Genomic DNA, 12,727 nt, shown 5'->3' with positions numbered 1-12,727 from the left:
TACATGCAGACTGTGGTTTGACATTGTCTTGCTGAAATAAACAAGGCCTTCCCTGAAAAAGATGTCATCTGAATGGTATCATCAATGTTCATCATCATCATCATCAGCCTACAGAATCGATAGTCTTATTGAGAGACTTCAATGCTCATGTTGGCAATGACTGGGAGACCTGGAGAGATGTGACTGGGAAGAACGGCCTGCCCGATCTAAACCCGAATGGTAAATTCTTAGTGGACTTCTGTGCAAGGCATGCACTGTCTATAACAAACACCAAGTTCAAACACAAGGAATGTTCATAAGTGTACATGGTACCAGAGCTCCTTGGGTCAAAGGTCACTTTGTTGTCATTTCATGTAACTTGGGACCATATGTTCTGGACACTTGGGTGAAGAGAGGTGCTGAGCTGTCAACTGATCACCATCTGGTGGTGAGTTGGTTCAGATGGCAGGGAAGACTGATGGTCAGACCCAGTAGGCCCAAGCAAATAATGAGGGTGTGCTGGGAATGACTGTCAGAGGCCCCTGTTCAGAATGATTTTAACTCCTATATCCGGGAGAGCTTTTCTCATGTCCCGGAGGAGGTAGAGGACATGGAGTCTGAACTGACCCTGTTCAAAACCTCCATTATTGAAGTTGCAAAGCATATCTGTGGCCAAAAGTTTGTGGGTGTCTGTCCGGGCGGTAACCCAAGAACTGGGGGACACTGGTGGTGAGGGAAGCTGTCAAGGTGAAGAAAGAGGCCTTTAGGGACTGGATGGCCCGTAAGACTCCCGACTCAGCAGATAGGTAATGACAGGCAAAAAAGATGACAGTGGCAATGGTGGCAGAAGCAAAACCCAGGGTGTGAGAAGAGTTTGGTGAGGCCATGGAAAAAGACTTTCGGTCAGCCTCATGGAGGTTCTGGACAACAGTCCAGCGACGGGGTGGCTTTGCCTAAGCTGTATTTGACAGGGGTGGAGAAACTCTGATTTCAAATGAGGATATTGTCGGTCAGTGGAAGGAGCACTTTGAAGAACTCCTTAATCCGGGAGACATGCCTCCCTCATGGGAGTTAGGCCCAGAGGCTTCTGGTGTGTCAAGTTCCATTTCCCTGGTGGAGGTCACTGAGTGGTAGTTGGCAAGCTCCTCAGTGGCAAGGCACTGGGGGTGGATGAGATTCATCTGGAGATGCTTAAGGCTCTGGATATTGTGGGGCTGTTGTGGCTAACATGCCTCTGCAATATTGCATGGACCTCAAGCACAGTACCCTTGGACTGACAGACAGGGATGGTGGTCCCTATTTTTTTGAAAGGGGACCGGAGGGTATGTGCCAACTACCAGGGTATCACACTGCTCAGCCTCCCTGGGAAAGTCTATGCCAAGGTGTTGGAAAGGAGACTTTGACCGATAGTTGAACCTCAGATTGAGAAGGAATAATGCGGATTCCGTCCTGGCCGTGGAACAATGGACCAGCTTTTCATCCTCTCACAGATTGTTGAGGGGCATGGGAGTTTGCCAGCCCAGTCTACATGTTTTGTGGACTTGTAGAAGGTTTATGGCCGTGTTCCCCGAGATATCTTGTGGGGGGTCCTCTGGGAGTATGGGGTGCCAGGGCTACTACTCTGGGCCATTCAATCTCTGTACTCCCAGAGTGAGAGGTGTGTTTGTATATTCGAACATCGGCATTAAGTCAGGCTCTTTCAGTGTTAGGTAACACTGACATCCTCTAATGTCAGTGTTACCTGACATTTATATTCAGTTTGATTTGAGTTGGGTGGGATTATATTTAGTGTAGATGACATCAGATCTTCCAAACTACCAGTCAGATTTAGCAATATGTATATGTCAGCTATGCACATTCATCTCCCTTACATAGTGACTGCTCTCCCTCTGCTCTGACTCCAAGCCAAACCTCAGAGCAAGGACATTATTTGAGCTTTTCTAAATTTGCTAACTGTGCTTGTTATGATGGTTTATAACACCATACATTGTGGCATAGCTTCTTCCTGCTTGTGTTAGCCACCTGTTGCAGGATCAGAATCAATTGATATAATCGATTAACTTCATTTGTGAGCGTGCAAGAGCTAACACCTTAACTGTAGCACTAAAATAGAGCATTAGCTTATAATTACATAGCCCATCCTAATGATAAGGCTCACAAGTGTTTCCCCATATTTTACATTGACAGTATGCCATATGAGAAATTTCTCCACAAATATGACTATGCTGACTCATAATGGAAGGTTGTCAAGGTTCAGAAACAAAGCCCAGCAGTTAGGTAGTTAGCTACAGGTTTCAGATAACTATAGTTCAAATATCAGACATAATATATTTTTGTTCTAACCCTGAGTTTTTGAATGTTAGCTTCAAAATGCAATTAGATCTAATGTGTCCATCAGACAGAGCACTCTCTGTTGTGCACTTTTTACTCACTATTTGAAGGCTAGTCAAATAGTGTGAAGTGGTCTATTTTCACTAGAAAAAAATAAAATGAAATCAGTTAAATTAAATCAGTGATTCAATAATTCAAAATTAAACCAGTCTAAATTTGTAGTATCATTGATGATGTAGCTTCCCACTGACACTGACAAACAAGTTGTTTTGTGATTTAACACACCCACACAGTCCTGAGCAGACAACTGGGACAGTTTGCAGAATTTATCAACTGTTAAATTGTACTCATGTAGATCTTGAATATTCCGCTGATAAATGCTTGTTCAGTGGAATATCTTTACTACTGAAATAAAATGGAAACCTTTGCAGGGGCTTTAGGACTATATGTAGCACCAGTGTAGGAGGCAAGTAGGCATGTTTACAAAAGATGCAGCAATGGTTACTATTTTCATTTTTAAAAAAATAGATTTTAACTAGAACTATAAGAACTGTAGACCCAAAACAAGAACCATTCATTATCATTCATTTTTTAACACTGTGGGGTAAAAAAGAGAACAGTTCTTTCCATTTACTAAACTAATAGTTCAACATTTGCAAATGCATGCCCTAAAGCATTTATTCATCCTTTTAGAGAAGGTGTCAGCTCATTTTTCCTCTTTTGCAGGAAGTTGACCTTGGAAAGCCACTTTTGATTGGCTAAGTTGCCTCACACCTGTGCTTGACATTGCTCAGGCTTTGACGAATCATCAGTGCATCTAACGGTGTGTGCTCGGACAAGTGGCCAAGCAAAACCTGTGTGTGAGTGTGTGTGGGTTTACATGTGCATATATGAGTCCAAGTCATACATTGCTCTGTTCAGTCATTTTTTTGCCAGTGCTTGTGGGCCTGGGCCTGCAGCGCAAATATGCTCCAAAGTCAAATTAGAATCTTATGCAAATGTGGCCATTCACTCTGCTGTAGGTAAAGCCCACCAACAGTACCAGATTCAATCAGAAGTTTTCTGCTGCTTCAATAGCATATATTTATTGATACTGCAGTCGTTTGACTGAAGAATGCATCAGAAACATGTTTGTTTCTTTGGATTTCATCAGATGAGGCATTATCCATTCTTTTATTAATGTCTTATTCATCATATAATGTTCTACTGAAGAATTTGTGGCAACATGAGTTCTTTGCCAGTCTTTGTGTTATTTTGTTCAACATACTTCATGTCCACTGAGAGGGTGATTCTACAAATCTCACTTTACTAGGTATATCAGATTTAAGGAAACAAAAATACAATAAAATCCTATGCAATGTATTAAAATTTCATGATCAACGGACCAATAGAAGTGGCACATAATTGCTTGGAAATAAATCTTTTACATTAATTTCCATTATAAGTTGTTTTTTTCTTTCTCCTGTAAAGTAAGCATTTTATATATGAGGCATGAGGGTTCTATCTGACAGCGACAACATCCATAAATAAGTGGTCTATCTGAGTTTTTAACCATTTACTTAATCAGATACGAATAGTCAGTCATTATTTTGAATTTGAAACCTTGTCATTAATTATAGCTTGTTAACAATGATTTAGTGCTTTGATTCTCATAATTTAAATATCTTGAAATATTTAGTTGCATGAAAACAGTTGTTTTTTTTCTCTTCATCTGTTTTAAATGATTAAATGGTTGTTGAAAATAACAAGTTATATGTCATTAGTTATGGAATTACATGTAAATTGTTCTTTAAAATGACACTAACAACCTCATACCTCAAAGACTTAAACAAACCGTTGCTTTCCATAGATACAAGGCCAACATCAAGTACAACCCAATTCCAATGAAGTTGGGACGTTGCGTAAAACATAAATAAAAACAGAATAAGATGATTTGCAAATCCTTTTCAACCTATATTCAATTGAATGCACTACAAAGAAAAGATATTTAATGTTCAAACGGTTAAACTTTATTGTTTTTTGCAAATATTTACTCATTTTGAATTTGATGCCTACAACGCATTCCAAAGAAGTTGAGACAGGGGCAACAAAAGACTGGGAAAGTTGAGGAATGCTCAAAAAACACTTGTTTGGAACATTCCACAGGTGAACAGGTTAATTGGAAACAGGTGAGTGTCATGATTGGGTATAAACGGAGCATCCCTGAAAGGCTCAATCATTCACAAGCAAGGATGGGGCGAGGTTCACCACTTTGTGAACAACTGCGTGAGCAAATAGTCCAACAGTTTAAGAACAACGTTTATCAACATGTAATTGCAAGGAATTTAGGGATTTCATCATCTACAGTCCATAATATCATCAAAAGATTCAGAGAATCTAGAGAAACCTCTGCAAGTAAGCGGCAAGGCAGAAAACCAACTTTGAATGCCCTTGACCTTTGATACCTCAGGCATCACTGCACTAAAAACTGACATCATTCTGTAACGGATATTACCACATGGCTCAGGAACATTTCAGAAAACCATTGTCAGTGAACACAGTTCGTCGCTTCATCTACAAGTGCAAGTTAAAAATCTGCCACACAAAGCGAAAACCATATATCAACAACACCCAGAAACGCCGCTGGCTTCTCTGGGCCCAAGCTCATCTGAGATAGACTGACACAAAGTGGAAAAGTGTCCTGTGGTCTGACGAGTCCACATTTCAAATTGTTTTTGGAAATCATGGACATTGTGTTCTCTGGGCCAAAGAGGAAAAGGACTGCCCGGATTGTTATCAGCGCAAAGTTCAAAAGCCAGCATCTCTGATGGTGTGGGGGTGTGTTAGTGCCCATGACATGGGCAACTTGCACATCTGTGAAGGCACCATTAATGCTGATAGGTACATACAGGTTTTGGAGCAACATATGCTGCCATCCAAGCAACGTCTTTTTCAGTGATGTCCCTGCTTATTTCAGCAAGACAATGCCAAGCCACATTCTGCACGTGTTACAACAGCACAGCTTCGTAGTACAAGAGTGCGGGTACTAGACTGGCCTGCCTGCAGTCCAGACCTGTCTCCCATTGAAAATGTGTGGCACATTATGAAGCACAAAATACAACAATGGAGACCCTGGACTGTTGAACAACTGAAGCTGTACATCAAGCAAGAATGGGAAAGAATTCCACCTACAAAGCTTCAACAATTAGTGTCCTCAGTTCTCAAACACTTATTGAGTGTTGTTAAAAGGAAAGTTGATGCAATACAGTGGTAAACATGCCCCTGTCCCAACTTCTTTGGAATGTGTTGCAGGCATCAAATTCAAAATGAGTGAATATTTGAAAAACAATAAAGTTTATCCGTTTGAACATAAAATTTCTTGTCTTTGTAGTGTATTCAATTGAATATAGGTTGAAAAATATTTGCAAATCATTGTATTCTGTTTTTATTTATGTTTTACACAAGAAAAATGTTATGTTGTTCCCAACTACATTGGAATTGGGGTTGTATATGCCTCCTTGAGTTTTCTGCAACTGGAGAGATCCCACTGTCAGGTGACCAGTGTATGGTGGTCTATGATGCTTAACCTCCAAAGGATGCCCTAATGACTGCAGCATTGAGTCTGAAATCAAGGCATCCAGTGTCAGTGGCCTAAAATGACATGCTGTTGCATAAGAGACACCACAGTGTTGCCTGTATGTGTTTACAGTCTGTTTCTTTATTTGTTTGAAGCCTGTGAAGCCGGTGTTTATTTGAGCATTTCCATGATGTGTATGCACGTTTCACTTTACCTCATTAAAGTCTCTGCCTCAACTTTTACTTTGAACTTTGTCAGTGGCTCACCACTTTGGAAGTCACATGATGTTTAATGTCATGGTTAATGAATACTCCGTGATATCTTCCAGGCCTTCCAAGAAGTGCAGATTAATTAGGACTGGGGGGTTTGTGATTGACTTTGGATAAAAAAACAACTGGTTAGAATGCTTACCTTTCACTTTCTTTAATGTGTCTGGTTACCCCTGACATAAGCTCCCACACAAACACTGAAGAATGTATGCAAATATGTACAGTAATGTGTGCAGTGTACTATGCAAAACGTTTATTAAATTCTGTCCATCCATCCACTGTAAGAAGAGTCAGTGCTATGGGTCTAAAAGGATGTGTAGGTGTCAAGAAATTTTTACTAAGAAAACGAAAATTTGTAAACAGTTCAGATTTTAAATCAAGCAAAGAAGGTGCTGATGTTCTCAGAACAAAGGTTAACCCTCCACCACCTCAACATCATTGAATGTGTTTGGGATTACTTGGATTCTGAGAAGAAGAAAATGCAACCAACTTCTAAGACTGAACTTAGAAAAACGGAGGATTCTTTCACAAAAACTCGAAGCAAGTTTACTCAAAGAGTGGAAGCTGTGGGACTAATTACAGACAAATGTCTTCTTTCATAGCAACTATTATGAAGTTGGACAAGTTTTACTTAACAATGATAAACAAAAGAGGTAAAAATTTCAGTTTGTTTAGAGTTGCTGCAAAATGTTAAGGTTTAAATACTATTCTACAGAGCAGGACTATGTTTTTTATAATAAATCTTTTTATTATAATATTCAAAAGTTTGTTAGGTTGTGAAGACAAAGAATTTGCCACAATTCTATCAATAGCATGATAAAATGCCAAACAAAAACAATCCCTGATCTATTTTAAAAGTGATATCATTCATATCTTCCAAAATGTCATTTGAAAGGAATCATGCTATAAATTTGGGTGTTTTGACAAAAACTAAGTTGTGCATTACAGTTTCACAGTTGATTGAATGGGATTTTTGCTTACCTTCTGTAAAGCTTTATTTAACCTTGCTGCCTACTCCTGGGAAAGAATGCATTTATGGTGCAGCTAGGATAGGTCTGTTATAATACATTTTAAAAATGTTGCATCAAAATTAAGTGTGTTTCTTTTTCATTGTACTGTTATCCAGTCATTAAACCCTAGATGTTCTGAATTTGGACAGGGCTTTTTGACCACCAAGGTTAAGGTTTTTATAAAAATACAGGCAGTGCTCTGTAAAGCCTGCCATGCCTCTCCCTCCTCACCACTTCACAGGGCTTGAAAGACTCCTTGTTAGAGGGGAAAATGTCAGTGCAAGGCTTCTTGAAGCAACAGATCCTACTGAGCAAATTCAGTTGCTTCCTCTCTACATGCAATCTAAGGCCCAAAAAAGGCAGGGAGAAAGAATGGTGAACCTCATGAGTGACAGCGCCAATTTCTCTCTTTGCCTTACTACTCCCTTATTGTCCTCCTTTCCAAGTCTTTAAAGTGTTTTTAAGAGGCACTCGCTGCTAGGCAATGATGATAAACTCACTAAGTTCACTTGGTGAAGGTTTTACTTTCAGCCATTTCATGAAAATAAATGAGCGTGACATAAGCCCTTACCATATTTCAACAGTAAAAACACCAAGACAAGTGCAGAAATAAGGAAAAAATATTCTGTTTGTTCATTCAGTTGGGTTTTGTTTCTTCAAAACAGAAAACTTTGTCTTTCAGTTTCTCATCTCATCCAATTCCAACTGAGGAACATTTTTTACGTATGTTTCCGCACAACGATTAAGTGTTTTTTTATGCTCAGACACAGACTATTATCCAGTCATGTTATCATAACAAAATACTTCTTAGTCCAAAGCTGTTCCCACATGCCATCTACAAAACACACCATCAGAGCTGCCAACTCTCTCCCAAACTGGAACCTAGTCTTCAGTGCTCATTCTGATATGGTTCATATGTACAGCGCACCTGGACATTTTGACCCATACAGCGAAGAGTTTGTTGTTAGAGTGTGTAAGAGGGTGGAAAGCGGTTCCTCTCTCTCTCTGCTGTCAACACCTCCATTAAAGATGCTGAAGGAATGTGGAGAAGCTCTCGCAGCTCACGAGAGTGATGAGAAGCTCTCTGAACATTCTTTGTAACACACCTGTGTGGGACACAAGCTTCACCTGGTGAACTATTGAACTATATGAGGACATGAGGAGAAGCAGAGCAGATGTGAGCTGAAATTATTTTAACAGGAACTCTACAGCAGGGCCTGTATCAGTGTACTATAACACTTAAACCTCCTTCTTGTTTCTACATTCATTTTCAGGAGTGCTGCTGTGCCTGATCCACTCGTATTCTACAACACAACACAACACAATAGCACAACATACACTTATATGCCATCATCTCGCCATTGTCACTGCAGGGCTGAACAATGATCTATCCCCTTATAATACCTGCTCTGTAGTGGTCCTGTTGGGCCTACAGATGAAGTACAGTCTGTAATTGTAGTATTATAAGGTGCATCTATATGGTAAGTGGATCTGATAAAAGGGACAATGAGTGTAGAAACAAGGAGGTGTTTTTAATGTTATGGCTAATCAGTGTATATATACTGAAGATACAAAAGTTTTAGGCAGCTGAGAAAATTGGATTTTGAAAAACTATTTATCATGGCAATATTATGACATCCCTCAGCGCTACATCACTAGAGAAATTTCTTCAACATTGAAATGGGCGTCAGACATGTTCTTTCTCTATTCCTGTTTTTCCTCATGATTGACTTCATCATGAAACAAGTGATGGACAAACCAGTATTTGTTCACATTCCATGGCAGGACCAAGTCCATCTCACTGACCTGGATTTTGCAGATGACATTGTGCTGGAAATGTCCACCAGCACTGAGGAGGTAGCAGCGAAGGTTGGTTTATGAATCGTTGCAAAGAAAATGAAGATCAAGAGTGCCAACCACAAAACGCAGATGAAGGTTATGATCGGGAACCAGCTAGTTGATGAATCTGATCTTTTCACGTACCTCAGGAGCATCGTGTTTAAGGTGCTGGCAGTGTTCCAGTGGCTGAGTCAAATCTCGTCTACACCATCAATCACTACTGCAAGTAGGTTCCACCTGTTCATTACCATTGTCATCTTGACGACCATCTACCAGCAGACCTGGAAGTGCACAAAGCAGGTTGAATTCCAGCAGCGTTGTCTGAGGAGAATCCTGCAAGTCACCTACCACGACCACATCATGAATGAAGAGGGTTTAAGAAGAGCAGGCACTCATAGATAGGACGCTATTGTCACAGAGTGCAGGCCGCATTTTGCTGGACATGCCCTTCATCTATCTGACAGACCTCATTCGGAAATTGTGATGCGCTGAAAACCCCGAAAGGAAAGAGAAAGGTTGGCCGACCACTGAACACATGTTGGAGGTGTTCCAAGCAGACCTTAAGAGTTTTGTTGCCCACTTCGAAGATATGGAAAACGTTGCTGGCAAATGCTACTTGCCCGAAATGCCGAGTTGCAAAGGGGAACTAAACTAAACTAAACTAAACTAAATACGAGGCAATATGCATTTATTTGCTCATAAAAGCACAAACATTACTACCAAAAATATTCGAATCTTGTGCAAAATGTAAATAAAACAAAATGCAAAGTGTAAATCATTTAAACACATATTTTATTGAAAGAACTACAAAGATATTTAATCAAATGTTATCTTTGAATTTTTTTTTTTTATATATATATGCCCATATTGAATTTGATGCCAACAGCACATTCCAAACAATTTGAGCAACAAAAGGCTGGTAAAATTGTGTAATGCTAAAAAAACACCTGGTATTTGATTGACAACAGGTCAGTAAAAAAGCCTCTCAGAGAGGCTGAGCCTTTCAGATGGGGTGGGGTTCACCACTCTGTGAAAGACTGCACAAGCAACTATACAAGAATAACGCTTCTCAACGTAAAATAGCTAATACCTTTTGCTTTTCAGAGAAGTTTCAGAGAATCTGGAGAAATCTCTGTATGCAAGGGAAATGACCAAAAATTAGTATTTGCTGGCCATTAACTTTGGGCCCTCAGGCGGCATTGTATTAAAAAAAGACATGATTTGTAGTGGAAATCATTGCATGGGCTCAGGAAAACTTCTGAAAACCACTGTCTGTGAAAAGTTAGTCACTGCATCCACAAATGCAAGTTAAAACTAAAAGTTAAAACAGGATCCAGAAATGCTGCCACCTTCTCTGGGCCCAAGCTCATTTAAAATGGACTGAGGGAATGTGGAGAAGTGTCCTGTGGTCCAACAAATCAACCTTTGAAATTCTTTTTTGAAAATCATGGACACTGTGTCCTCCGGGCTAAAGACCCCTCAGCTTGTTATCAGTGCACAGTTCAAAAGCCAGTATTTATGATGGTAAAGGGGGGCATTAGTTCACATGACATGGGTGACAAGCACATCTTTGATGCACCATTAATGCTGAACAATATATATATGTTTTTATAACATATGCTGCCATCAAGACAACATAATTTATTTTTTTTCAGGGAAGGTCTTGCTTATTTCAGCAAGATAATGCCAAACCACATTCTGCATGTATTACAACAGCATGCCTCAGTATAAAAAGACTCCAGGTACTAAACTGGCCTGCCTACAGTCCAGATCAGTCACCCACTGAAAACATGTGGCACATTATGAAATTAAAAATATGACAAAAGAGACACGAAACTGCTGAGCAGCTGAAATCATATATCAAAAAAGAATGGAAAACATTTTACTTTCAAAATTATAGCAGTTGGTCTCCTCGATTCCCAAATGCTAAAGAGTGTTGTTAAAAGAAGAGGTGATGAAACACAGTGGTAAACATGAACCTGTCCAAACTTTTTTAAAATGTGTTGTTGGCAACAAATTCAAAATGGGCATATATTTTTCAAAAAACAATAGAATTTCTCAGTTTCAACATTTGATAAGTTGTCTTTGTATTATTTTCCTTTAAAATATGGTTTACATGATTTGCATATCATTGCAATTTGTTTTTATTTCTATTCTGCACAGCGTCCCAACTTTTTTGGAAATGAGGTTGTAGAATAGAATAAAGATATAAATAACACAAATAATACAGTAATAAGTGATCTTACATATGTCATCATGTTTGTTTAACCTTTTCCAAACCTCTTTTTACCTTTTAAGGCAGCTCAATATTATTAATAGTTATCATTGATACCTGTTTTGGCTAATGTGTTATGTTCAGTGGTGGACAGTAACTAAGTAAATGTAATTCTTTACTGTACTTAAATAGTTTTTTCGTGTATCTGTACTTAACTGACGTATTTCCATTTTGGGTGACTTTTCAAGTCAAGTCAAGACGCTTTTATTGTCATTTCATCTATGTACAAGTACACAGTAGAGTGAAATTACATTCCTCCAGGAGCAACACGGTGCAACAAGGAACAAAAAGTACAAAGTGCGAATGTGCTGTACTTAAGTAGTTTTTTCATGTATCTGTACTTTACTGAGGTATTTCCATTTTGGGTGACTTTTCAAGTCAAGTCAAGTCAAGAGGCTTTTATTGTCATTCCATTTATCTGATTGCTTGAGGAATAAAGCTGTTGCAGAGTCTGGCAGTGATGGCATGGATGCTCCGGTACCTTCTGCCAGACAGCAGCACTGAAAAAAGCCCATGTGAGGGATGGATGGGGTCGTCCAAAATGCTAGTGGTTTTCTGGATACAACGTGTGCTGTAGATGTCTATGATGGAGGGGAGAGGGACGCCAATGATCTTCTCAGCTGTCCTCACTATACACTGTAGTTTTGCGGTCTGAGGCGGTGCAATTCCCAAACCAAGAGATGATGCAGCTGCTCAGGATGCTCTCCACAGTCTCCCTGAGAGAACATGGTGAGGATGCAAGGGGGGAAATGAGCCTTTTTCAGTTTCCACAGGAAGTAGAGGCGCTGTTGGGCTCTCTTTGCTATGGAGTTGGTGTTGAGGGACCAGGTGAGGTTATCTGTGACGTGTACACAGAGGAACTTGGTGCTCCTGACGATTTCCACAGCAGAGCCAGTGATGGTCACCTCGCACTCTTCGGAAGTCAACAACCATCTCCTTAGTTTTGTCTACATTCAGAGACAGGTTGTTGGCTCTGCACCAGTCTGTTAGCCGCTGCACCTCCTCTCTGTACTTTATTTTTACTTTTACTCCAGTACATTTCAAAGTCAACTATCTTACTTTTTACTCCATTACATTATGCAAAATCTGTTGTTCCTTTTTGCTTATGTGGGTATAAAGATGTAACATGTCAAAATGAAAGAAGTGTGAAGCAAGAACACCAATCAGAGCACCGCATGCACTTTGCTTTGAGCTTGTTTTGACCTGTTGGACATACCGACCATGTGCAATCATACGGTTCAACACCAGTGCAGAAAGTCTATTCAACATAAATGATGGAACTAACCTAACTTTAAATATACAAATATGTACACTTATGCAGTTGTGACTGATGTCTTTTTTCTGAATTTATACAGTTTCATTTTATGGTGAATTCAGTTGTGCTAGTTTATGTTTGTGAACAGAGACGTACAGATGCAATATAGTAAAGAAAACTCATTTGTGAACCTATGATTAAAGCAAATTAAGT

This window comes from Pygocentrus nattereri, chromosome 23, assembly GCF_015220715.1.
Source record: "Pygocentrus nattereri isolate fPygNat1 chromosome 23, fPygNat1.pri, whole genome shotgun sequence".
Classification (NCBI taxonomy): Eukaryota; Metazoa; Chordata; class Actinopteri; order Characiformes; family Serrasalmidae; genus Pygocentrus; species Pygocentrus nattereri.
Note: the sequence above shows the minus strand (reverse complement) of the source record.